The sequence below is a fragment of the Paroedura picta genome, chromosome 6, assembly GCF_049243985.1.
Source record: "Paroedura picta isolate Pp20150507F chromosome 6, Ppicta_v3.0, whole genome shotgun sequence".
NCBI classification, from domain to species: domain Eukaryota; kingdom Metazoa; phylum Chordata; class Lepidosauria; order Squamata; family Gekkonidae; genus Paroedura; species Paroedura picta.
The window spans coordinates 14804886-14831128 of record NC_135374.1 but is presented as its reverse complement, the minus strand read 5'-3'; the positions used below and the strand labels follow the sequence as shown (position 1 = coordinate 14831128).

The window sequence follows — 26243 nt, the reverse complement described above, 5'->3', positions numbered from 1 at the left end:
CAGAAGCCAGGACAACCCAAAGCAGCTTACAATTGCCTTCCCTTCCACTCTCCACAACAGATACCCTGTGTAATAGGTGAGACTGGGAGAGTCTGAGAGAACTGTGACTGACCCAAGGTCACCCAGCTGGCTGCATGTGGAAGAGGAGTGAGGAATCCAACCCAGTTCTCCAGATTATAGGCTGCCACTTTTAACCACCACACCATATTGGTGTGGTTATGGTATCCCATTCTGGAGGTGGGAGGAGTCTTGCAAAGAAAGGAGGCAGATCATTTATGGATCAATGACCGTGGAATTAGCTATCATTAGTCAAAGCAAATCTTTCTTGGTCAGATACCAAGATTTCCTCCAGGCCAGATTCGACAGGGATTCTGTTTTGTTTTTTTGAGGAGGCATCACCTGGGTATGGAATTTATGTCACTGTGGTGGGCAGGTAGTTGTCAATTTCCTCCATTCTGCAGGGAGGTGGACTAGATCAGGGGTCATCAACCCCTGGTCTGCGGCCCGGTACCGGGCCATGAAGGCCACGGTACCAGGCCGCCGGCAGCCGTGCCTGCCTCCCCCCCTCCACAGCGAGAAGGAAGGGAAGAGGCAGGCACAACGACGCATTTGCGCATTTGCACATTTGTGCATTTCTCTAAGCAGGACCACAGCACTAACTTAAGCAGTCACCCAACACCCACACCTTCCTTCACCTCAATCATGAAAGGCAATGCATTTGTCCATACCACACGGCGGGGTGGTTAAGAGTAGCTGTTTCTAATCTGGCAAGCTGGGTTTGATTCTTCGCTCTTCCACATGCAATCAGTGGGGTGGCCTTGGGACAGTCACAGTCCTGACAGTGCTGTTCTGAGCAGTCCTGTCTGAGCTCTCTTTATTCTATTATGACCAGTCCTCTCTAGGAACAAAAAGGCATCAGCATTTTTAAAAGGCATCAGCATATAGCTGTCTATGAAAACACACCAGGATCCCTCTTCTTTTTCCTTTGAAGAGAGATTGTCAAACCTTTTTCCACCAGCGGCAGTACAAGTCACAAATATTGAAGAGCGGGGTGAGGGATGGGGTAGGGGAAGTCAAGCTTTTGGCTCAGTAGGTCATGGGATTTTTGCCATGTGTATAATCCAGATAAATTTAGAGTGGCTGGCATGTTGCCACCGGTATCAGCTCTTTCGCTGTGTCTGTGCCAGCGTCGGCCGTGCCGGTTAGAAGTCAAAATGTCTCGGCCGTGGGAGCGGAGTCAGGTGCTCTGCAAGGACGGATTGCCCTTCCATCCAGTCCCCTGCCCTGCCTCCCCAAGCCATCCAGTGAAGCCCCCCGAATTCTGCTTTTAAAAAAGCAGTTGTGAAATGACAGCCCAGGTGCAGGAAGACGGATGAGACCGGCGTGTAGTTAAAGTGAATCCACTCTAATCAGGTTCATCAGTTCTAATTCACTTAGGTCTGTTTTGGAGTGGCCGGTCTGCCTCATTTGTCTCAATTGCTCTCTACCCCTCCGCTATAATTCCCAATTAGTCGGGCAGGCCGGGGGGAAACGTCGGACATCGCCGCGCGCAAACTGGGCCCTTCCCCATCGGTTTGCGCAGAAACACGGATCGGCCTTGGAACCGGACGCCTCCTGCCCCGCATCTGGGATCTCTGCTTTTATTTGTAGGTCAACAACAGCAACAACAGCAACAATGAAAATTTAATTAGAGGTGTTTGGAGCCACAGAGATGGAACTCACTCTGCTGCTAAATGATGAAGCGTGGCGGTGAACAGATAACGGCGGATATTTGCTCCTTCGTCCCCTTTCCTTCTTCCACAATAAAATTTAATTGGATATCCATCATCCATCTGGCTAATGAGCCTCAGACCCAAAAACTCTCCTCCTTGCAGCTGTTGCACTACCTTGGTATGTGTGCCTTTGCCAGCAAGCTCTGAAAGGGAATGGGCTCATTTGTGTTAACTGGATATGCGGTATGGACCTGGACACAAAGACGCTCGTTCCAGAGGTAATGGAGGGGCTTTATTTGTTTACAGCCTATAGAACAAATGGATGTCTATTGTCAAAGGTCTGCTTGTACCTGCAGACCAATTTGTCTCAAACTCCTGGAAAGTTGGGGAGTCCTTAGAAGTTCAACAGAGGTCCTCTGAGGAGAAGGTTCCATAATGATCGACTGGCTTCCTGTACAGGTGGCGCCTAAAGAGTGGAGACCCAAAAGTTTGAATGTACTTGGGACAGTGACTATTGAAGGCTGGGCCAAGGTTTTATGGGCACCTGAAGCAAACTATGACCTTGGCATCCATGAAGTTCTATCATTGCTCCTCCTTTTGGACCTCACAATAAAGGTGTGAGGTTGGTTAGGCTGAGAGAAATCACGGCATGCACGGGCGGGCAGTTGCCCTGCCGGTCCCCAACCTCAAAAAGGTTGGGGACCACTGCTCTAAGTGACAACCTTTCAAATACTTATAGAGTATTTGTCCCCTCTCAACCGCCTCTTCTCCAGGCTGAACATCCCCAAGTCTCTCAGCCTTTCCTCTGCCCCCTTTCAATTTTGCCCACATCCTTATGATAGCATAGACTTCTTCAAATCTTTGACCATGAAGGAGCCCCTGAAATAATTTTTCAGGCTTCGAGGAGCCCCAGAAGCGATGTCATCTGGCCACATCTGCCTGCCATGCCCCCCCCCCCGCAATGTGACATCTTACTGGATATGACATCATCACCCAAGTTAACCAGCAGGCTTGAGGAGAACTGGGTGGGGGGAAGAGACAGGAGATGGTTTGAGGTAGGAGAAGGTATACCAGCTCCACCCCCTCCCAGGCACAGAATGCACGAGAGAACTCACCCTTGGGGGGGGGGGAGTGGACAGCTCCCTAGCCTCCATTAAGGCCAGAGGGAAAAGGCCATGGACCCTTGGCTGGGAATCCCTCCCTAAGCATATAAAGCAGGGGTAGTCAAACTGCAGCCCTCCAGATGTCCATGGACTACAATTCCCAGGAGCCCCTGCCAGCATTCGCATTGTAGCTATCATTAGTCATTAGGGAATTGTAGTCCATGGACATCTGGAGGGCCGCAGTTTGACTACCCCTGATATAAAGCAACACTGCATGCTCACAAAACTACCAGAAGCAATACATTTGAACAGTGGACGTATTTCAGCAATATTTAAGAAATGAAGCTCTCAAAATCCTTTTTTCTCCCTCTTTACTAAGCGAAGCTATGGGCAGCCGTTTGTTTTTATTATTATTATTATTATTATTATTATTATTATTATTATTATTATTATTATTATTATTATTATTATTATTATTATTATTATTATTATTATTATTATTATTATTTGGCATCAAAACGGCCATGCTACAACAATTAAAAAAATAAAATCGTTACCGTATAGCGGGTACATGTGCAATTAAGAGCAACAGGGGTCTGGATGTCGGACCGTACAAATTACAGGCATTCCTGATGGATGACTACATCCTACGAAACACATAGCCCGGCATGTTTTCCTTCTACAACCTTCCTCGGTGGTTATAAATACATTAAATATACATAACGCACAGTCAGAAAGTATTCTATATTCTCCACAACCCGGTGCTGTTCTCTCCTGTGCTGAGTGGTAAGGCAAATAATTTCTCATGCATAAAGCCCTGGGTTTTCCCTCGTGATACCTCTTCTCACACAACTTTGATCCGGTATGGAATTTCCAAGAACTCCGGATGTGTGTAACATCAACCAGTGGGTGCATAACTCCATTGTCAAGCTAAGGTCAGCTCAATGGTCAAGCTGAGGTCAGCTATAATGGTTGCAGCTTGACCCGTCTGGATGCAAAATGGAAGATTTGGGGTCAAGTTGTTTGCCCCCCCCCTCGTTTTGCGGTTGGCAATCATTTCTTATGCCTTGATTCAAATCCAATAGAACTGTAAGGTTCTGATCCAAAAGAGTTCCAGAGATCTGAGTCAGACCACAGGTCCCCGGTTGCCCTTCGCCCTGGCTATGTATTACCATAGCTTCTAGAGCACGGGTAGTCAAACTGCGGCCCTCCAGATGTCCATGGACTACAATTCCCAGAAGCCCCTGCCAGCGAATGCTGGCAGGGGCTTCTGGGTATTGTAGTCCATGGACATCTGGAGGGCCGCAGTTTGACTACTCCTGTTCTAGAGGAGCAATATTTTGCTCAGCACCCTGCGACGCATACACCCTCCTTCTGGGCTCTCATTCAACAGCCCTCTTCCAGTCAGCCTTGGCAGTTAGCCACAGAGATGGCGCCAGAGGGGATGAAATTAACAACACCTAAATGAAATTGACACGCCGGCTGTCAACAGGACGGCATCACCCACCGCCTGCAGGCTTCCCGTAGTAATTAATGGCATACGCTGTGACCAATACAAGCAACCGATCCAAGCAGGGGGGAGGGGAGGAAAAGATGGTGCCGTCCTAAGTCAAACCATTCACTCGACCGGGGAGGGGGTAGGAGCAAGTGCCACAGCTTATAGCTTTAAAAACTTAAGAGCAGGTGGGCAATTAATTGAGTAACCAACCGAGAAGGCGCTGCGAGCAGAAAAGGACGCAATTAGCGCGCCTTTCAATTCATCACACCAAATACCGCGTGCAAATTAACGCCACATGAAACGGCCGTGGCCACGGGAAGCAAAATGAACGCCACCAGGCTAATCTGAACCAAGAGGAATTGGTGCACATGGCGGCCGGAGAGAACTTGTTTTGCATAAGGGATAAGAGGTGAGGCATGTGTAAAGATGCCAGAGGAACCCACCAGATCTCCTTTTCTAACATTTCCACAGCTTTCCAACGATCCACAGCTATAGATGATTATGTACTCCAGACTTTTCTGGGCACTGATGGTATCCAAATTACTCCAGCGGGGAACGAAAAAACAATGTGTTTGCCAAATTGGGGGTTGAGGGACGACAGGCTAAATGTTTGCTAGTAGCACCGCAGTCCTCTTAGTGCAATGCTCATTCCCAACCACAGCAAGTCAACCTAAGTTCGCCCACATGAGCATCAGTGTGCACAAGTGCTCTTTCCAGCATAACAAGAATACAAGCACTTTGAGTATGCAATATCCAGGATCCCCAAGGGTTTCTCCAGGGGTACCTTACAGCATGGAATTCTGTATAGTTCCCAAGGGTGTAGAGTGCACGGAACTCCATATAAATAAAAGGAGGGATATTACATACAACTGCTTGTATGCCACTGTCTTTGTATAAGATGAATACGTCATTTTCTAGACGAAAGCAACACATATTTCATTAAGCCCATCAAATCATGTGCGTTCCGTATCAAAGCAAAACAATTAACCCGTTAAAGATACCCTCCCCCCCCAATATTTTCATGACAGGCAACCAAGATATTTAATGTATCCATCAATTCTATTCCTGATGCACATTTCTGGAGTAAGGAAACACTTCTAATAACGAGCTACTAAATTCCACAGAACTTCGGGAAACGGCGCAAATACGAACATTAGCACATAAAGGCTGAGGCGGGAAAGAAAACGGCAACCAGCATCATCAGATAGATGCTTTTTTACAAGCATAACATGTAATTGATTCCTCAGGGAGCGTCACTCTGGTGCCTAACAAGCCAGCCACACATTTGCAACGGTGATGCATTTGGGAACAAGTTCCCTTGGCAGGCGCGACATTAACAGCGCAATCCTAAGCAGACTTAGACCTTTCCAAGTCCAGGGAAGTCAGCGGGCCTTAGAAGGGCATAACTCTGCGTGGGAAGGCGTTTCAAGCCCTGACACAGGGAGTTCCTGGCATCCATGCCAAGTACTCATAGCACATATTTAGCACGTTGACATAACCGTAAGTCAAAGGAAGCGCATGACTCATCTTACCTAGCTGTCGTTTCAGGCTGACGGGACGAAAGCCTCTGGAAATCGATAGGGTCTCAGCAAAATAGTCCGTAATAGGGGTGTGAGCCGATGAAGGCAGAGCTACGCGTGCAATCAGAAGCAGAATCCTTTCAGATGATCTGAGGAAGAAGGAAGAAAGGGTCATTGCTTTGACTTTTGACGAGGTATTAAAATGGTTCTGCTCAGTCATGCCAGATATCTGCTTAGGCTTCGGAGTGGGGGGAACATAGTCAACTGATGAGAATGACTGGGAGAAAGTGATAAGAAAATAGAGTCACACCAATTACAGGATTTTTTTTTTTTAAGGCTGATGGCACCCAATCAGGTAAAAATATATAAGAGTAACCTATATCTTTTAGCCCGACTTTGCACCATTATCCGTTCGTTCATTCGTTATATTTATAGGCTGCTGCCCTTGGCTTGGGAGTGGGGGCGGGGGGAGAGACATAGTCAACTGATGAGAATAACTGGGGAAAAGTGATGAGAAAACAGAGTCACACCAATTACAGGAGATTTTTCTTTTTAAAAGGCTGATGGTGCCAAGTCAGGTAAGAATACATAGGAGCAACATATATCTTTTAGCCCAACTTTGCACCATCATAAATTAATTAATTAATTAATTTGTTTGTTCATTCATTCATTCATTTGTTCGTTCGTTCGTTCGTTCGTTCGTTCGTTCATTCATTCATTCATTCATTTGTTATATTTATAGGCTGCTGCCCTTGGCCAGCTAGCTCATGGTGGCTAACAACAGATTTAAAGTAGAGTTTAAATTATTAAGTTAAACACAATATACTAAAACATAACATAAATTCTACCCCCCCCCCCAATACAGTCCTCCCTGGTTGCTGTTCCCAGGTGGATGAAAATATGACCTCATTGGAGGAAGTCAGCGGAGGGGCCCGAGACGTCCCTTTAGCCTGGCCTCAACCAAAAGCCTGGCTGAAGAGCTCCATGTTACAGAACGTACAGAACTGCATTAGTTCTGACAGGGTTCGTAGCTCTTCCGGGAGCTCCTTGCACAAGTCAGGTCAAGGCCGGGAGAACCTCATACAAGCTGGGGATCACCAGCCTGCTAGTATTCGCAGAGCAAAGAGCCCCGTGAGAGGCACAGGGAGTTATATTGACCTTGGCCTTTTTTTATTTCCTGGGGAAAAGTGATCATACCCATATCCATATTTATTGATTTGGGCATGTTTACCCTGCTTTTCTCCCCTGTGAAGAGCCAAGTCTTGGATGATACCAGAACATGTATCACTCAAAGAGTGCTAATTAAGACCCAAATGCATATCTTGAGTTTCAATTGGGAATCCCCAGTTTCACATGGATTTTTTTTTTGCAACAACAGCACTTTATTTACCGTCATTTTGACCAGCACAATAAATGCTGGGCTAGCAAATACGAAATGTTGAATGCGTTTAAAATGAAGAAACCTAAATTCACAATTAAAAGGTAGTCTATTTAAAATTTCCAACATGTGGAATTTGGCCATTATACTTCTGTAAACCAGGAACCACACACAAAAATCCTGGCTTGTATCCTGCCATTCCGCACTGCTGGAAGAGCACCTTCCGCTGCCTAGAATGACAACTTCTCTCCTGACTAAAGGGTGGAAATGACAGCCATGGAGGGAGGACTCTAGGGCAGGGATCCTCAGCCTGTGGTCCTCCAGATGTTCCTGGACTACAATTCCCAGGAGCCCCTGCCAGCAAATTAAAACAACAACAACAACAACTCAAATCTAACTGGATCCTAGTCTGGCACCTTAACTACTGGAGCACTCTGACTCTTTATGAATATAATCCATATATCCAGGTTAGAGGGAAAGTCAGACTGAGTGGGAAAGAAAAAAGATATATATACTAGTTATTTTAATGAAAGCAAGAAAAATGCAAGAGCTGTTCTCGCTGTGATTTTGAAACCGAAGAAGCATTTTTAAAAAAATCCTGTTATGTGTTTGGGAAGAGACCCCTTCCAAGGGATGGGCTACTAACTCTACAGGATCACTCTTCTAATGAGATCCATTCTCAGCTGGGTTCCAGAAGTAACCCAGTAAATGCATTAGGAATTCATAATGAGATGGAGCTTAGTTACTACTTAAAAGGGAAAACGCGGAGCTCTCTCGCAAGTCGCTGGATTGGCTTCATCACCTCTCGCCAGATGGGTACCATCTTGGGAACTTGCCATTGTTACATTTCATTTATAATGTGCCAAAGTTCCCCTACAATGCAGGCAAATTCCCCTCCTTGTAGGCTCATTATCTCAAATTAACTGGCATCCTAGGAAAGGAAGGAGAAGTTAGAGAGGAAAAGATAGTGAAATCTGAACAAAAGAAATCTGTAGGAACGGCTGCAGGTAGGAGGTGTCTATAGGCCTCCTCAACTCAGTCTAGACATGGGGCTTCTTTACTTCACTTCATTCCAGCCGCAGCAAAATTCCAAACTGTGATGGTGCCGAAGAAAGAGAATCCAGTATTTGTACACTCGGCAGAGAGTCCAACAAGAGGCCAAATGGGTTGTGATTCTGCTACTTCCTGCTCTCTGCCAAATAGGAAGTGGGAAATTGTTCCAGAAATCCTTGCAACTAGGCTTGCCAGAAACAGCCTGGCAAGGTCCAAGGGGGCAATGTGGGGAGGCACCAGCAGGCGGTGGTGTGATATATCAGTTCCAGGGAAAAACTGGAAGGGGCGCCACGCTTCCCTGGGAATCATCAGAAACTCTATGGTTAAAACAATAAGTCGTCCTGATTCATGACAAATGCTTTCAATTTTCTAGCCCCTTCACTCTCAGGTCCTGTGGCCCACTCTAGGAATTCCTCTCTAGGAATCCCCACAAACACTATGGTTTTTTACCATAGAGTTCCTGCTGATTTCTAGAGAAGTGTGACGTCATTTGAGGGAAAGAGCCCAATGGCATTTTTGTCCTTCTGCTGTACCGAGTGGCAGTGAGAAAAGGAGCTGGGGGCAGAGCGGGGCTTGCAACCCTGGAGTGAATTCCGCTGCTATTATTTCCTTTCATCGTCATCCCTGGGCAATGTTAGGCCCATTTCTTTGTAGCTCCATCCCCTGTCTTATTTCATTTTGCAAAGCACAAGCCGAGCGACAATTCAAGCTTTCCAAAAGGCAGATTCAAGCGCGGCTATCAGGAAGTGTAAGCAAGTCAGATACCCAATTCCAGGACAATATTACACACACACACACACACACACACATATACGTATGCTAATTGCCACCAAAGACCACCTGACTCCCTCAAAGTGATTGCAAACAGTTTTGCTCCTGCAAACAAAGCAAGCTGAATTTACATGTTCTGCTAAACACTCACTCACATGTCGCTAATGTGCAAAAATGGATTAACCCCTGTCACACTGCTTAACCTCGGCAGTCCTCGGTGAGGTTTAATGGAATGCTCATAAATGGAAGATTTTAAAGAGCTTAATTCCAGGGTGCCTAATGGAAACATTCGTTTCAATGTTAACCGTCAACATAAATAATAAAGAGCACATCGTGGGCCATTTCATTTATTCCGAAAAGGAACAGAACGGCGGCAAGACGAGAAACTCACATTTGCCCATCTATTAACCACTGCTGTAGGATTGTGAGCCGACTGCAGAAACTAGAGGGAGGCTCCAATTTGAATTAGGGCCTATTCTGCACACAATAGATAATGCACTTTCAATGCACTTTAGAAGTAGAGTTTCCTGTTCTGCACAGGAAAATCCAGCTGCCAAAGCACATTGAAAGTGCATTATCCTATGTGTGCGGAATGGGCCTAGGTCAGAGAAAAGTATGAGGTCACACATATGGAAGATAGGAATTTGAACCCAGATCCCCACCATCTTAGTGTGACTCTTTTAGCAACCATGCCAAACAGTCCGACTGATTTGGGAGAGGAGCTTTAGGGTGCAGTGTGGGGAGGGAGCTCAGTGGAGTTTTGATGCCTAGAGGCCATCCTCCAAAGCAGGAGAGCTGATCTCTGTCATCGGGAGATCAGCTGTAATTCTGGGAATTCTCCAGGTCCTACCTGGAGGCTGGCAACCCTACAGTTGTCTCCAGCTGCTGTTCTTGGCCAAGCCTCATTACACCTCTGAATTGTAGGGACTCAGGTTGCGGCACAAACATCCAAGTTCAATAACGATAACAAAGTGCAAATCAAAAACAAATGCAATGCATTCGTGCCAGGATATTAGGCTTAGTCAATATTTTGAATAAGAAATGTACAAATAGGCTATTTATTGTTCCTTGCCATTTGTTGGTACATATTTGTGCTGTATTTTCTAACAGCAAATCATCTTTGCATGATTTCCAGTCATTTCATTGGCTCCATTGATGAAAGCTTAAAGTATTATTATAGGAAAAAACTGGCATCAACGTTTTGTGTTTGATTTTTCCATCAAGTGTGGTGCCGTTTGTTAAAAACACAATTGCTCGAAAAATCATAAAAGGAACATCAACTTCTGTAACACCCATGCTTTGTTTACCCTCAAGTTCTGGTGAGGAAGGGACATCCAGGGTCATCTAGTCCAACCCCTACACAATGCAGGAAATGCACAACTACGTGCCCACCCACAGTGACCCCCTTTCCATGTCCAGATGATTGCCCCCCCCAAAAAAAACAGAATCACTGGCCATGTTGGTCTGCAGGAAATTAACTTTCTGACTCCCAAGTGGCAATCAGCACTTCCCTGGGCATGCAAGAAAAGATCACAAGAGCCAAGCTCAGACAAAATCCTTTCAGCCTGTTCCACTGAGGAATGGCTCCAATTTTCAGGAACTTCTTCCTGATGTTAAGCCAAAAATTATTTTGAATGAATTTCATCCATTTGGTTCTGGTCCAACCCTCTGGGGCAACAGACAACAACTCTGCTCCATCCTCTATATCAGGGGTAGTCAACCTGTGGTCCTCCAGATGCCCATGGACTACAATTCCCATGAGCCCCTGCCAGCAAAGATGGAGAACCCACCACTTCCCGAGGAAGCCTGTTCCACTGAGGAACCACTCTCACTGTCGGGAACTTCTTCCGGATGTTTAGACGGAATTTCTTTTGAATTAATTTCATCCTTTTAGGCTTTGGTTCCAGCCTGGTGGAACAAGCCACCGGTTGAGACCTAGACCCTGATGGAACTGCCTAAGTTCAGCAGGGTCTGTACCAGATAAGTAGGTGGCATAGTGAGACCACAGGATTAACTGGTAAATTAATGTTTAGAATGGTTCTAAAATTCTGTTGCCTTCTTTTGAATTAATTTCATCGCATTGTTTCTGCTCCGTCCCTCTACAGCTAAATGCCCAAACCCCGAATTTGTCAGCCTAAAAGTTGGGTAGATAGATAGATAGATAGATAGATAGATGGATGGATGGATGGATGGATGGATGGATGGATGGATGGATGGATGGATGGATGGATGGATGGATGGATGGATGGATGGATGGATGGATGGATGGATGGATGGATGGATGGATGGATGGATGGATGGATAGAAAAATTCAAAACAGGGACACATATATATTAGTTTAAAATTATTCCTGCTAGCCTCTCTTCTTGTCCAAATAAATGACAGCTTGCCGTTTGTGTTAATTACAAGGCCTGACGCATTTAATAGCAGAAAACTGGCCTCTAGCTTGACAGCTCTCTCTCTTTCTCTTAAAAAAAAAGAAAGAATAAATCAATAGTTAGACTCGAGGGCACCAGCTTGGTCATCAGGATCAATATTAGAAAAAATATAGCTTGTCAAGGCCCTCTGGCCTTCTATTGATTCGAATCAGGAGCTGCTAGCAGATTGAATAATGATAGCCCAACTGTGGCCCAAATAATTCTTGGGTATCAGCGCTTTGGGCTAATGAATTTCTGAGTCATGCAAATGACGGATTTCTTTTTTTTTTTCCCCCTCTGGACAGAAAATCAGGAAGACCATGAAAAAAAAAATTAGCCAGCCCCAGAAATCAAGTTTTGAATACTGTCTAATTTTCATTTGCACTTTGGCTCACAAGCTTTGCTATAAAGGGAAGGAGGAGGGAATGCATATTTGAATGTGCTGGTTTATTAAACTGTGGGATACTTTGGAAGTTTATATTTAACATCTATATAACCAATATTGAACTCTAGAGGCAATGTTCATAAAAGGCCTGTGGATTTCCTTGGCGTCATTATTGTGCTCTGGGCTTGAAGAAGAGGAGTTGTTTTTATACCTTGCTTTCCACTCCCCGAAGGAGTCTCAAAGTAGCTCTACATACAGCCCTCCCCGTCGGAAAATGCTTTCTAATATTTAACTGGAACCTCCTTTCCCAAAAATTTGAACCCACTGCTTGTCCCTAAAACTGTAGTAAACAAGTTGGCTCCCTCATCAAGATGTCTCCCTTTTATGTATCTAACCCCCCTTGTCCTCCTCTTCTACCTCAACCTTTCCTCATAAGGCCTGGATTCCAACCCCTCAACCATCCTAGTCCCCTTTCTCTGAACCCATTCCAACTTGCCGATATCCTTCTTCAACTGCGGTGCCGATAACTGGACACAATATCCCAAACGAGGTCTAACCAATGCAATGTTGGACACCTAAAGGTAAAGGTATCTCCTGTGCAAGCACCGGGTCATGTCTGACCCTTGGGGTGACGCCCTCTAGCGTTTTCATGGCAGACTCAATACGGGGTGGTTTGCCAGTGCCTTCCCCAGTCATTACCGTTTACCCCCCAGCAAGCTGGGTACTCATTTTACCGACCTCGGAAGGATGGAAGGCTGAGGCAACCTTGAGCCGGCTGCTGGGATTGAACTCCCAGCCTCATTGGCAGAGCTTTCAGGCTACATGTCTGCTGCCTTACCACTCTGCGCCACAAGAGGCTCTTGTTGGGCATCTAGCCTTCCTCAACTTTTTTACCATTGAGCAACCCCTGAAACATTCTTCAGGCTTCAAGAAACCTCAGAAGGGGTGGAATCATGCAGAATATAGCTGAGAAGCACATCTGTGTAAATGCCCACCTGGGACCACTCCCCTTCCCACCACCATGAGCTGGCTGGACCATAAACAGTGGACTATAAATCCAACTAATTCAATCATTCAATCCAGAGTTTTAGACAGAGGCCAGTCTTTCCCCAATACCCAGTGGGTGAGGCTCTTTGCTGGAGACAACCTGGAACTTTCTCCACGCCAACCATGCCTTCTTCCGCTGGGTGACAGCACTTCCCCAATCTGGCTGCCAATAGATGCCCACATATCCTTTGTAAAGTTGGTCTAGAGAGAGCCTTTGCTATTCCTGCCTGCAAAAGGTGCCACGGCTTTTAACATTCACTCTAGCCCTGCTCCTGCTCCCAGAATTACTATCCATTGCCTAATATATGCAACGGCACCTCCTCACAGTCTCCCTCCTCACCTGCTCCCCCCTCCCCCACCTTCTTAGTATGAAGAAATCACGAGACCAGATGGTGGGAGATTATCAATAAAAAGGTGTTGTTAGCCTCGGTGTAAATCCACTGCACTAAGCCACCTGCTTGTTTATTACACTCAGAACAACACTTCGATGGTTAAGGAATTTCTTTTTTTTAATGTTAGCAACGGTGCTGCAAAACACACTAACTTTTTAAAAGTTAGGCGAAGCCAACAGGTTTGATAGCAAAGAAAACCTTTAACAGGATGAAATTTCAATGGAACGCCTCCTTGGTTTAGCCGCTGCTAATCTGGAGAACTGCATCTGAGTCTGTTGGAGCTGCAATCAGCAAGTAATTGGGTGAAGACAGCCTTGAAGGGCTGTCGCTAAGCTGTTTAAGCAGCTGAGCTGTACCTGTGTGCTCATTAGCTCATCATGTGGTCACGGGTGAGGTTGCAAAGGAAAAACCGCAAGCACATGTCCTGGAGATTCCATTGTTCGAGGTATGCTCCCGCCTACTTCCCGCTTCTGCAGGAAGAAGATAAGTGTGTGTGCTTTGCAGAAGTAAGCAAGGAGCAGATTCCATTAAGGCTCTCTGCTGATGTGTGAGATGGAGTCTGCCTGCAGTCTAGACACAAGAGGCTTGCAATGTGTTTTCTCTGTAACTATCACTTAAGCTTTTGTACTCTGCTTCAGTAAGGCGAGAGAAGCAGATGAATAAGATATATTTTGTAAATAATCTTTCCCAGTAAAGATTACTTTATTTTAAACCTCATAGTGCTATAAGGCTGGATCTGTGCCTCATCCACAAAGGATAATAACAGCATACCAGCCAGCTTGGTATAGTGGTTGAGGGCAGCGGTTTCTAATCCAGTGAGCCGGGTTTGATTCCCCGCTCCCCTGCATGCAGCCAGCTGGGTGACCTTGGGCTTGCCACAGCACTAACTGAGCAGTAATATCAGGGCTCACTCAGCCTCACCTACTTCACAGAGTGTCTGTCATGGGGAGAGGCAAGGGAAGGCTTTGAGACTCCTTCTGGTAGAGAAAAGTGGTACAAAAGCACCTACTCTTCTTGTACTCTGCTCTGTTACTCTGCAGTTCTATTTCTCTGGAGGGACTTAGGACCAAGCCAAGTTTGAAAGCCCTGACAAATTCCCTACTTCCCCTCCATGTGAAGCTAGCTGGGCGACCGTGGGCCAGTCTATCTCAGCCTCACCTACCTCGCAAGGAAGGCTATGATCAGCCACTTTGAGACTCCTTTGGGTTGTAAAAAGCAGGATACCAGAAAACCAGCTCTTCTTTTCTTCTTCCCCAGCCATGGTTGGATGGGTTGTTTGTAAAGACTCAGAGAATCCTTTCCTTGCCAGGTTTGATTCCCCGCTCCTCCTCCACATGCAGCCAGCTGGATGACCTTGGGTTTACCACAGCACTGATAAAGCTGTTCTGACAGAGCAGTAATATCAGGGCTCCTTCAGCCTCACCTGCCTCACTGAGTGTCTGTTCTGTGGAGAGGAAAGGGAAGGCAATTGTACGCTGCTTTGAGACTCCTTTGGGTAGAGAAAAGCGGCATATAAGAACCAACTCCTTCTTCTTCTTCCGTTTAACAATACGATTAATAGGAACTTGGGTGTCCAACCTATGGGAGGGGCCTGAAGTTTTCATACAATTGTCAGGGATCTCCAGATTACAGAGATCAGTTCCCCCGACAGAAGCTAACAAATGTCACTGTGGTATTCACAGAAGCCACAGCTAGCAACCCTATCCCCTATAGGTCAGCCTAGCTCCAGGTCTCAAAGCCTAACCAGAGAATTTTTAAAATGCAGTCTTCCGTACTTACCAGAAGGGACAAAGGGTAGCTTTAGAAGTCACTGGAGACTCTTTGGATTGACAAAAGGCTGCATTAAACGTATTATCATGACTGTGCGCCTCACCTCCTTCCCCCCCCAACCAATTGCCATACAAGACCCAGAAATCCTGATCTCCTATCTTATACCTTTGCTGGTGTCCACCTCCAAACAAACAATTCCGTGCTACAAATGCACATTATTCGTGAGCCAAAAGACCATCTCTGAGATCCAAGCAAAAAAAAAAAAAATCAGACGGTGAAAAGACGACTCGTGCTTCTCTATGCTCTGCTCATTTGGGGGCTCACCCCATCGCAGCACTCCTTCAGATCAACATAGTAGCAAATGGCTTGAAGGTAAAAGCAGACTTGTGTCTGATAGCCACAAGAGAGCCAGCTTGGTGTAGTGGTTAGGAGTGCGGACTTCTAATCTGGCATGCCGGGTTCGATTCTGCGCTCCCCCACATGCAGCCAGCTGGGTGACCTTGGGCTCGCCACGGCACTGATAAAGCTGTTCTGACCGAGCAGTGATATCAGCGCTCTCTCAGCCTCACCTACCCCACAGGGTGTCTGCTGTGGGGAGAGGAAAGGGAAGGCAAAATAAGGTAGTCCATGAACATCTGGAGGACCACAGGTTGACTACCCCTGCTCTAAATGACTCTGTAATGAAAGGCAGACGTGGCATGATGTCTTGCTCATATGGAGGAAACGGTTCATCTCTCTGAATGGGAAAACTGAGCAGAGAGGAGTGAATACCAGAAATAAAACTCTCTGAGTCAACAATTCTGTTGTCAGTTAGAGTAATTAAAAATATCTGGACAATGAGACTCTGGCCACTTTGAGACACCTTCAGGGAGAGAAAAATGGCATATAAGAACCAGCTCTTCTTCTTCTTCAGTAATCTCAGGGCTCTCTCAACCTCACCTCCCTCACAGGGTGTCTATTGTGGGGAGAGGAAAGGGAAGGCGACTGTAAGCCACTTTGAGACTCCTTTAGGTAGAGGAAAGCAGCATATAAGAACCAACTCTCCTCTTCTTCTTCTTCTTCTTCACTTAGAAGTTTTGCAACTCCTGTCAAGCAACTGCTAATATAGCAGCAGCATGCAAGAAGGAGAAGTCCTTTGGGAACAGACGGGGCCCAAATCAGTTTACGGGAGACGTTCTTCCAGCTCCACCCACTGTTCCTGGATTCAACTACCTCTCTGATCTCTGTGATTTCTTTTTGGGGAGGGGGGTCGGGCATCTAATGTCATTTAATATGCAAGGTATTCTCAAAAGAACCATTTAACATATTTTACCTAACAATTATCACAATATTGTAATTCTAAAAAAGGAAAAAGAAAAATCCCCGTTCGAAGCGTTTTGCTAAAAAGTACAATCGGCAATTAATGCGACACGTTCAATTGGGATGCGCCTCTCAGAAGCGCATTTTGATTGCGCTGGAAACGTCTTAACGAGCGGTGAGAGACGAACACGATCAACTTCCGCGGAGGCACATGCAAATACAGTGTAAATACGGTTTAATGATAATATAATCTTACAAAGCGGCAATGAATACTCGGCGATTACTTACAGTCATCAAGCCGTCTAATTATGAACAAATGATTTGACTTTCTCTTGCTGGCTTTACATATTAATACCGGCAATTCTGAGCAAGACGACGGATGGCACAGACAGAAAGTTGGGGTGATTTAGCAGTGCAGGTAATCACTTTCCAGAGAAGTACGCCAGAAGAAAACCCTGAGAAAAACCAAGTTAGTTTTGTTCTGCAAGCACTGGATACAGGTTGAATTTTATGTTGCCTTTGAGGGAAAAGCCCACATTTTATCTCATGTACTTTATGATTAGAAGATAAGAGGTGTGTTAGATCAAACCAGTGATCTACCTAGCCCAGCGTTTCTTAGGTTTCTTGACTGTTGAGTAACCCCTGAAATAGTCTTCAGGTTTCAAGAAACCCCAGAAGTGGTGCAATCGTGCAGAATACGGTTGGGGAACATAGTTGTGGACACGCCCAGCTGGGGTCCCTCCCCTTCCCACCATCTTGGGAGGTCCAATATGGTCATACCACCTGATAAATGTTTAACAATTAAAAAACAAAAAAAAAATGAAAAATGAATTAACTTCCACCCAGTCAGGAACCCCTTCCAGGGCTCTCAAGAAACCCCAGGACTTAATGAAATCCTGGTAGAGAAAGCCTGATCTAACCCTTAGTGCAAGGGGAGTCAAACTGCGGCCCTCCAGATGTCCATGGACTACAATTCCCATGAGAATTGTAGTCCATGGACATCTGGAGGGCCGCAGTTTGACTACCCCTGCCTTAGTGTCTGGCTTCACACTGTAGTCATAAGACTCTTAGGGCTGTTGCCTCCTAGGGCTGGCTTTCAGTGCTTTGCTGCTTTCGACCATGAAACTTTCTTTTGTTGGCAGAGTTTAAATATGTGAGAGAGCAGAGCACCAAGCTGCTTAAAATAGTTCTACTGTGAAGAGAAACAACTTTGTGGGGAGAGAGAGAGAGAGAGACCTCACTAACTCTCTTACTGGAGGCAAGCAGGGAGGAAGTATGCTCAAAGGAGCAGGAAGTCTCCTGGTGGGCCAATCAGGACACTGGAGGAGCTTGTTTTAAAATATCAGGAAGTTCCTGACTGAAATATCCTAACTATATATCTCCTCCGATGCCCTCTGCAGGACATTCCCCATATTCCTGTTCAATCATGCACAGTACAGACTTTGTATAGCCTAACATCTTGTAGCTACATACCCTTTGATGAGCCCATCCTCTATTAATCTCGTTGCTTTGAAAATCACTAAAGTAAAGCTGTGCATCGCCCAAGACCTACAACCTGGCAGAGGTCCCATCCCCACCTGAAGGCTAGAGTTGACTGAGGCATAAATTAAGGGAGATGCCATTTAAGGCCTCTCCATAAGGGGAAGAGGGAGTTGAATCAGCCCCAATCTAAGCCTTGAGGGGCTGTTTTGTGTTTGAGTAATCAATGGGGCTTCCAATTAAATTGTCATGTCTTTCAACTGCTAGGACCAGTTTCTCTCTCTCTCTCTCTCTCTCTCTCTCTCTCTCTCTCTCTCTCTGGCTCATTGCATATGATGATGATGATGATGATTAGACTTGTTAGTCGCCACTCCCCGGAGGCTCGAGGCGAGTTACAGCATAAAATCCCCAAATAAAACCATACAATAAAATCCATAAAACCCCAAGACATAGTAATATGCAATATAAATGTTAAAACTGTAATAAAACAGATGCTGCAAAAACTCCAACAATATCTATATAAATTCCCCAGATACCCATTCTAGAGGGGGTGATGGGTGATGGAAAGCAGAGGGTGCTGATTATACTTTGCTACTGCTGCCACACTGCTATAAGAGGGGCCAGATGAGGTCCTGCCCCCCCCCCATTAGGATTGCCAACCGGCAGCTATTTTCTCCAGGCCAACTGATCTCCATTGCCTGAGAATCAATTGTAATCCCAGGATATGTCCAGCTGCCACCTGGAGATTGGCAACCCTACTTAGGAATAAAAACAACTGCAGTCTCCTACATGTCACTGTGAATAGTTTTGAGTTCTCTCCGGTGGAAAACTTGGATGCAAACCAGCCAATCAACCAGATAGTCATTCCCGGTCAGGGGAGGAAACCAGACAAAATGTGACCTGTGAATGTACCAATATGACGAAGAGTAAGTAAGGATAGTCTTGAGACAGCATCCTAAAATGTAGAGACATCACCCTGCAAACAAAAGTGCGTTTAGTCGAGGCTATGGTCTTCCCAGTTGCAATGTATGGCTGCGAAAGTTGGACCATAAGGACGGCCGAGCGTCAAAGAATTGAGGCTTTTGAACTCTGGTGCTGGAGAAGACTCTTGCGAGTCCCTTGGACTGCAAGGCGAACAAACCGGTCAGTCCTAGAGGAGATCAGCCCTGACTGCTCCTTAGAAGGCCAGATCCTGAAGATGAAACTCAAATACTTTGGCCACCTCATGAGAAGGAAGGACTCCCTGGAGAAGAGCCTAATGCTGGGAGCGATCGAGGGCAAAAGAAGAAGGGGACGACAGAGAATGAGGTGGCTGGATGGAGTCACTGAAGCAGTCGGTGCGAGCTTAAATGGACTCCGGGGAATGGTAGAGGACAGGAAGGCCTGGAGGGTCATTGTCCATGGGGTCGCGATGGGTCAGAAACGACTTCGCAGCTAACAACAACAACAAAGCAAGGATACCCTCCTAACAGGGACACACTTCTGAAATGCACAGACCTTGGCGGGACTTAGAATGGGTGCAACTCTGTGTTGTCCAAAATCAGAGGGAGTTCGGTGGATTTTAAAAACCCATGGAAACCTATACAGGCAAATTAATACCTCTGGTATCAACGACTGAATCTTGATTGTGCGAACAAACCTTCTGTAAGAAAGCAAAACATCTAAGAAAGGGATCTCATTAATTAGGGATGGGGGATTCACGCGTTGCGCGGGGAGAAGAAATGCCTCCTGCGGTTCTGTATAATAATGCCTACTGTTACTAAAATTAAAAAAGGAGACCCAGCAGGTAGCAATCCGTCGCGGCTATTTTTCAAAAAGGCTTTTCTGCAATTAGCAATGCTTATGTACAAGGTGGCTGATATTTATCGGCTGTGTGCTTCCAAGTCTTTTCCTTCCTTCCTTCCTTCCTTCCTTCCTTCCTTCCTTCCTTCCTTCCTTCCTTCCTTCCTCTTCTTCAGAACTGCGGACAAATGCTTGGAAAGAAAGTAGCATGCAGTTGACTTTTTGCAGTAAATTTGACAGCAACCATGAATAAGGCAGGCTAAGAAAATGCCATTGCTGTTCAATCAGAAACATCTTGGGCTGTCTCTCCAGTGTATTTCCATTGGGAAGTGGGGGAGGGAAGGTTAGTGGGAACTGGAGTTGCCAATCTCCAGGCAGGAGGAGGGGGGGAGACAGAAATAAGACCTGCCAACCAATGAATGCCAAGGACGAGAAGGAAGCTGAGGATATGGCTATGGACAAACAGAATCTTCTTTATTCTTAAAAATGAAAGCCAAAATGAGGTCCAGTATATAACTTGTTTTCAAGAGGATGTCTCTTCCTCAGTTGAGTATACAATGGACCTTGGGTTCCAAAGGTTTTCCCCTCCAAAAACAATTGGAAACTAAGGTCCACTGGATACTTCATCATTGGATGCTCACTGTGAATTTTTGAGAATATAATGTTAAAATCACTGTAACTTAAGAAATAGAAGCCACTGAGGAAGAAAAAATGAGTTCTATGCCTGTCCTCGTCTTTGGCTTTCATTTTTAAGATAAAGAAGATTCTCTGTCTGTAGTCATTTCACTGGAGCGCACCAGGAATCAGAACTGATCTCCAGACTACAGAGGAGAAGAAGAAGAAAAGAAATAGGAGGAGGAGTTGGTTCTTACATGCCGCATTTCTCTACTGGAAGGAGTCTCAAAGCTGTTTACATTTGCCTTCCCTTTCCTCTCCCCCCAACTTGCACGCTGTAAGGTGGGTGAGGCTAAGAGAGCCCTGAGATTTCTGCTCAGTCAGAACAGCTTTATCAGTGCTGTGGTGAACCCAAGGTCACCCAGCTGGCTGCATGCGGGGGAGCGGGAATCAAACCTGGCTTGCCAGATTAGTAGCTGGTGCTCCTAACCACTTTCTCCTAACCAAACTCTGCCCTCCTCAGGCCCCACCCCTAAATCTCCAGGCATTTCCCAGTCTGGAGTGAGCAACTCTCCCATTAAGTCTTTGCAGTTGTGGGAAGCCAACACCCACAGCAGATTAAGAAAATTTAATTTGTATCTTGTGCTCTGTGTACTAGGCGGGGATTGCTCAGGCAAGGGGGGATTTAAAATATTTTCCCCCATCAAATTTTGCAGGAACAGAAATATGCAAACCCACTAGGCCTTTATTGATGTGATATGCCAGTTTTCCTCCTCCAGACTGTTGGCAACCCCTGATGTGGAAATAAATGCTGATTATTTTCTCTGTCGTGAAATAACTCTCAGTCATACCCTCAACTGAAGTCACTTGAGGCTATGTACAAACTTTTCCAAAAGCAGTGCACATCCTAGAGGTAATTTAAAAAAATACTATAAAAGTCAATTAAATACCAATTCCTACCAGTAAAAAAAAAAAAAAAAAGCATTCAGTGGAATTAAACTCCACAGCCAATTGATAGCTTTGTCTGAATCTTGCCCTTTTATTGGTCACGTAAATCAGTACGGTAAAATTTGCCACGGAGTCATTCTGAATTCATTCTCTACATCGACGGTCTACAGCAGCCTCCTTTTACACCCCCAGCTCCTGTCTTTAAAATCACCATTCTGCACCATCAAAAAAGCTTCTGTTCCAAATTATTGTAAAATGGCATTATGTTCATGCAAACTACTCTAAATCTCATTTTTCAAAGCCCTTTTCCATGGTGGTTATGCACCTCATTGCCTTCCACTATAAGAGCCTTCTGTCCAATTATTTAGCCCTGCCAGTGGCCCGTGAAAGAAGAGGCTCTTTACCCATGCAGAGACTGTTGAACTTGCTTATCTTCCCTTTCAGCAGGGATCTTCCCCTGGGGGACCATTCTGCCATGTGCAGGTACAAGGTCAGCATGCTGCCGGTGTGCCAATGTCAGAGCAGGAAAAAAAGAGTCCTTCGGTTACGGGCCCAGCAGGTGTGGAAAAATTGGATCAAGGACTCACATTGGTCCCAAGCCTCAAGGTTCACACCACAGCTGGCCACCTCTGGGAGAGAAGTAAGGGCCGGGGGCAGATGTGGCTGTCGAGCGCTTCATGTGGAAATGATGGCTGGTTGTTGCCTAGCCCTCTTAGCAATAGGTAACGCATTCAATCCTCATACTTTGTGCTTGGTAGCCTTCAGCACCAATCAAGCAAGCCGTCCTTTCAAGGGATGTCTGGCATATGAATTCACAATGCATAGTTATGTTTTTCAGGTGAGGAAAATCAGCTGATTTCAGTAGAGCTCTGGAAGCGTATGGGTAAGGGCAGGGGTGGCCAAGCCGTGGCTCTCCAGATGTCCCTGGACTACAATTCCCATGAGTCCCTGCCAATTGGCCATGCTGGAAAGGGCTCATGGGAATTATCGTCCCTGGATAATTTGGCCACCTGATATAGGAGTTAAGAGCAGTGGACTCTAATCTATATTCCCCACTCCTCCTCCATATTAGGCCTGCTGGGTGACCTTGGGCCAATCACTCATAGTTTTCTGAGAACTCTCTGCCTCACAAGGTGCCTGTTGTGGGGAGAGGAAGGCAAGGTGATTGTCAGCTGCTCTGAGACTCATGAAGCCTGTTGAGTGACTTTGGGTTAGTCCCAGTTCTCAGCCCTACCTGCTTTGAAAGGTACCTGTTGTGGACAGAGGAAGGTAAGACAATTGTAAGCTGCTTTGAGATGCCTCAGGGCAGAGAAAAGTGAGGTATAAAACTCAAGTCATCATCTTCTTCTACTTGTAACTAGGGCCTAGTCTGCACACAATAGATAATGCACTTTCAATGCACTTTAGAAGTAGATTTTCCTGTTCTGCACTGGAAAATCCAGCTGCCAAAGCACATTGAAAGAGCATTATCCTTTGTGTGCAGACAGGTCTCTTCTGTTGCTTTTTAGAAAAAGCCAGGCACACCTTTCTCCCTAGTGGGACCTAAAATGTCTTATATCATTCTCCTGTCCTCCACAACAACTCTGTGAGCAGGGTTGCCCAGGATTGTGATGCCAAGAGTCATCCCTTAAATTTGCCATCTCCTCCAGACAACAAAAATCATGCCCTTTTGGGGATACCAGCATCCATGTGGAACCTGAGGGTCCCTGGGAAATTATAGCTTCTTTCTAGACTACAGAGACCAGTTCCCCTGGAGGAAATGGCTGCTTTGGAGGGTGGACTTGAAGGCTGGCATCCCACCGAGGTCCTTGTCCTCTGCAGGCTCCACCCCTCCAATCTCCAGGAGTTTCCCAACCTGGATCTGGCAACCCTACCCCCACCCCCTGCTCATGGCCCATGGGGAACTGGGAACCCACTCTCCGCTTGAGGAAATGGCAGATCCCATCCCAGATCCCTGCTGAGCACCCCACCCGCCGCAACTCCACATATCCAAGGTCCCATACCCAAATCGGCAGGAATTTCTCATTCCTTAGGGCACCTGCATGGCTCTTCCCTCTCTCCTCTTTTTTGGGATATAACTAGGAGACTAAACCTCAGAGACCTCCAAAATGCAAAGCAGGTTCTCTCCTGCCCCCTTCCTCAATGGAAAGCAGTGCTGCCCTGCCCTGGAGCCAGTTTGGTGTAGTGGTTAGGAGTGCAGACTTCTAATCTGTCACGCCGGGTTCGATTCTGCACTCCCCCACATGCAACCAGCTGGGTGACCTTGGGCTCCCCACGGCACTGATAAATCTGTTGGGCTCGCCACAGCACTGATAAAGCTGGATATCAGGGCTCTCTCAGCCTCACCCACCTCACAGGGTGTCTGTTGTGGGGAGAGGATAGGGAAGGTGAATGTAAGCTGCTTAGAGACTCCTTCGGGTAGAGAAAAGTGGCATATAAGAACCAACTCTTCTTCTTCAGTAATCTCAGGGCTCTCTCAGCCTCACCCACCTCACAGGGTGCCTGTAGTGGGGAGAGGAAAGGGAAGGTGACTGTAAGCCGCTTTGAGACACCTTCAGGGAGAGAAAAGCGGCATATAAGAACCAACTCTTCTTCTTCTTCTTCTACAACTAAGCTGCAGCCTTTTGGTAGTGACTACGGCAATCTGAAAGACTGCCCCGGAGCTGCATGTCCACGTTTGACAGATGACAAGGCGGCCTGTGTTCATGATAGCCTTGGGTTTGGCAAGGCCAAGCTGGCTCTGCTCGCGAACCTCCCAGCCTTTTGCTTTCCAGGCGGGAAGGAAGCCAGGGGCTTCAAGGCCCAACTTTTCAGCAAGGCAGGATGCATCTATCAAGGTCACCTGCCCCGCAGCTGCTAAGCTGCTTTTCAGGCCAGCTAAAAGGGCACTCGACAAAAACCAGCTGAGGAGGCCAGGCTGGCGTTTTGGCCTGTGGCTCACGCACTGAATGGCTTTGTATTTCCCCCTCTGCTGCTGTACCCGCTTCAGCATTATTAATTACTGTTAACTGGCTGTTTGAGCTCCTGGAATGTCAATGGCGGTCAGAAGTGGAGCTCAGTGCTAACTATATTGCAGGGTTACACAGAGTGTAAAATGAATGACGTGGAACTCATGTGGACTCATAAGCAAGTGTTGCTCAGCGTAGAACCGCTGGCATTTTTACAAGCGTCTATGCTAAACCTTCTGTGAAAAGAGGCAGTGGGGGAGGGAATTGAACTGCATACAATAATTATGCATTTGTATGCTTGCGGAGTTTACAAGAGGTAAAAGGTAAAGGTAAAGGCATCCCCTGTGCAAGCACCGGGTCATGTCTGACCCTTAGGGTGACGCCCTCTAGCGTTTTCATGGCAGACTCAATACGGGGTGGTTTGCCAGTGCCTTCCCCAGTCATTACCGTTTACCCCCCAGCAAGCTGGGCACTCATTTTACCGACCTCGGAAGGATGGAAGGCTGAGTCAACCTTGAGTGGGCTGCTGGGATCGAACTCCCAGCCTCATGGTCAAAGCTTCAGACAGCATGTCGGCTGCCTTACTACCCTGCACCCCAAGAGGCTCTTTTATAAGAGGTACATGTGCATAATTGCCTGCCCCTTTCTGCCAGTTCAGTAAGCACCAACCTTTCCTTTCTCCTGAGCAAGAGCATTTTGAAATCCAGACAAAACCTGAAGAAGGGGACCGGTGCTGATGCTGTGTTATCCCTTTGGGCCAAGTACTCAGAAGTGATGACACAGCAGCTGCAACATTCTAGGAATCCTGCATGCTCTATGGTAAAGAGCATAGAGATTTGTGAAAGTTCCTAGAGTGCCAGAGGCAATATTGTCCCGCCTCCATTTTTCCTAAGCTGGTTCATTGATTGGGTGTGGGGCTTACAGCACAGAAACAAGAAATAATTCCAGGAAGAAGTAACCTGATGGAAGAAATGGCTCATTAAACAGGGGCAGGCTGCAACTGAGCCATTCCTTACATTGCTGGCTTTGGGCTGGGATATCCCTGGAGATGTTGGAGGTGGAGCCTAAGGAGGCTGAGATTTGGGGAGTGGAGCGATATCAATGAGATGGAATGCCATAGTCCACCTTCCCAAGAAGCCATTTCCTCCAGGTTAACTGATCTCTGTTGCCTAGAGATCAGTTGTAATCCCAGGAAATCTCTAGCCATCACCTGGAGGCTGGCAACCCTAGGCATGTCACCTTCAGCATACTTCCTGCCAGGACTGAGAACAATTGCATTTTCTGGGCTTCCCAGAACAGGGGGTGAAGAACGCTACTGTTTCCTCTCCTCACAGCAATCCAGTCAAATTCTGAGCATGCTTCAACTGTGGCTAGCAGCTGGCTGCCCCCAGGGAAACAAATGCTGTCAAACACATGGACAGAAATAGGTGCATAGAGGTCTACCAATGGCTGCTAGCCATAGTGACTGAGGGGAACCTCCACAGTCAGAGGCACTAAGTCTCTGAATCCCACAGCCAGGGGCAACCTCATGAGAAAGCCCTGACCTCTCTATCCTGTTGTTGACCATCCAGAGGAACGGACTGGCCACCATTTGGGACAAGATCCTGGCATAGATGGACTATCCATCTGATCCAGTAGGTTTTTTTCTTACATTCTTAGGAAGGCCTCAGCCTCTATGCCCTGTTGTTGGCCATCTAGAGGAACTGGTTGACTTCTGTGTGAGACGGGATGCTGGCCTAGATGGACCACTGTTCTCATCCATCAGGGCTCTTTTTATGTTCTCAGGAAGGCCTCATCATCTATGCCCTGATGTTGGCCATCCGGAGGAACGGACTGGCCACTATTTGAGGGAAGCTGCTAGACAACATGGACCACTGGTCTCATCCATCAGGGCTCTTCTTATCTTCTTGAATACGTTTGAAATAATTACCATTTCAGATTGTGAACGAGTCATTGGCATGAGCATCGGCAGTGCTCAGAAGAGGAAAAAACAGCCACGGACCTGATTTTTTCGAAATACATAAAAACCTTCTTTGCACTTACAGTCACTCTCTCTCTTTCTTTGTCTGCTCTTACATTTGATCTTCTTAAAGGGGGAAATCTGGTGCTTTGGAGCAGAACTTCAC

General features: G+C 46.4%; 1 protein-coding gene across 3 annotated transcripts in view; it reads right to left on the bottom strand.

Annotated features, from left to right (window-relative positions):
• The window catches only part of CNTN5 (contactin 5), a 744496-nt gene that overhangs the window by 527620 nt on the left and 190633 nt on the right, over nt 1–26243 (bottom strand). For all 3 annotated transcript variants that reach the window (XM_077341497.1, XM_077341498.1, XM_077341499.1), the window contains exon 2: nt 5846–5982. The gene's annotated coding sequence lies outside the window, so the exon portion shown is untranslated. The remainder of the gene's footprint in view (nt 1–5845; nt 5983–26243) is intronic.